This window comes from Bactrocera neohumeralis, unplaced genomic scaffold (assembly GCF_024586455.1).
Source record: "Bactrocera neohumeralis isolate Rockhampton unplaced genomic scaffold, APGP_CSIRO_Bneo_wtdbg2-racon-allhic-juicebox.fasta_v2 cluster10, whole genome shotgun sequence".
In the NCBI taxonomy this organism is placed as follows: domain Eukaryota; kingdom Metazoa; phylum Arthropoda; class Insecta; order Diptera; family Tephritidae; genus Bactrocera; species Bactrocera neohumeralis.
Genome location: NW_026089623.1, coordinates 16952552 through 16954341, shown reverse-complemented (window position 1 = coordinate 16954341; position 1790 = coordinate 16952552). Strand labels below are relative to the sequence as shown.

The 1790-nt window shown below is 34.4% G+C and overlaps 1 pseudogene; it reads right to left on the bottom strand.

Annotated features, from left to right (window-relative positions):
• Positions 1–535: 535 nt before the first annotated feature.
• Positions 536–1303, bottom strand: LOC126765351 (uncharacterized; annotated as a pseudogene).
• Positions 1304–1790: the final 487 nt, after the last annotated feature.

Sequence of the window (1790 nt, the reverse complement as noted above, 5' to 3'; positions counted from 1 at the left end):
TCAGCAATGCTCGTTATTTTCATGAGAAAAAGTACCTCGATGGTGAACGAAACACTTGGCTTTTGGGTATTATACATACAAACATATATATCACAAAACTTCCCAAAATTTTATATTTGTACAGGAGATGCTGGATATGCCTTAGAACCATGGTTAATCACACCATTCCGTACCCCTCCCTCAGGAAGCCCAGAAGAGAAATATAATAAAATATATGCAAAAGCGAGAAATATCGTTGAAAGAACAATAGGAGTTTTTAAAAGTCGATTTAGATGTCTTCTGGGTGCTCGTGAGCTTCACTACGAGCCATGGAAGGTATCTCAAATCGTTAATGTTGCGCCAGCGTTACACAACGTTTGCATTCACTATCGCGTGAATGATGAAAGTTTAGAAAATAATTCGGAACCAAATATTTTTATAGAAAGTAATGAAATTCTTTCATCAACTTATAATGATGCAGCTTCACAAATCAGAGAAGCTATATGTGTAACACTTACCCGAGTATAATATCCTAAATAAATATTAACACAAAATATTTATAGTTTTAATTAAGTATTTATTTAATTAATTTAATTATTTTTTGTCTATGTTGTGCGTTTTTATTTCTTCCACTTCCGCTTTTTTTAAATCATTTTGTGTTTCCAATGCTCTGCCTACTCGTCGCATACGTAAAGAGAGATCGTCTAACTTATCAATAATCTTTTCTTGAAATTCTTTTTGAATATTAAATTGCTCTTTAATTAAATCGGCTGTAGATGTTTCCGGTGGCCTAGTAGTACGTCTAGGTAGTGCTGGACTGCAGGCCACTGATGGCATTGATACGTCAGCCTCTGTCTCATTGCCCACGTCGGCTACAATAGGTAAGCCGATGCTCACAGTATTCTCGATACCACTTGTGCTTGTTTGCAATGCCGTTAATGTGATCACCGCTTCCTCCAATTCGTTGAAATAGTGCTGCCTATTTCTGCCGCCACCAGTAGCTGACTGCTCCTTTTTATTTTCAACTAATTTTTATATAGGCCTTCCAGTCAAGCCATACCTAATACAAAATAAAAAACAAGCTTAAAATTATCCTGTTACAGCAATAAAATCTACTACTTTATTATATTACCTTCTTCCAGCTGGAAATATCCTTGATAGGCGGAGGACCAACACTATTCAGTTCTTGGGCCATATTTTTCCAAAAAGCTGCCACTTCTTCTTTAGGGAACTTGGTAAAACCCTCTGCCATTTCAGGTTTTTGCTGTAACAGCTCAACCATTAGTGCATATTGTTGCTTTGTGGTAATTACTTTGGACCTGCAAAAATCGCATTAAAGATTATGTTACTGGTAACAAATAAGTTATAGTTTGAATTCAATTAAAAGTTTTAATTGATAATATTAAATATTAAAACTTTTAATTGAATTCAAACTATAACATATTTATTTTTAATTTAAAACTTACATTTTACTTTTTTTAAATTATTCTCCGTTAGTACAAACCTGTCGTACAAAAATTCCGCTAAACTTAAAAATTTTCCGTTCCGAGTGAATTCAGTGAATGCAACTCTACGAATTTCGAACTTACTTTCGGAACTGTTCGAATTGCATGATTGCAGTTTCGTAACTTTCCCGAAAAAACAGTCTACGATGGATTGCGTGATAGGGCTGATTATTTATTCTGTCTCTTTGTTTATTAATTACGGTTACGGCCTTGAGTTATGAGCGGCTTTAATTCTAGTTAAGAGTGTCGTGAATTCTTCATAATTAAATTTGTGATTGCCAGCTATCTTTTTAAAATGTGATGTGA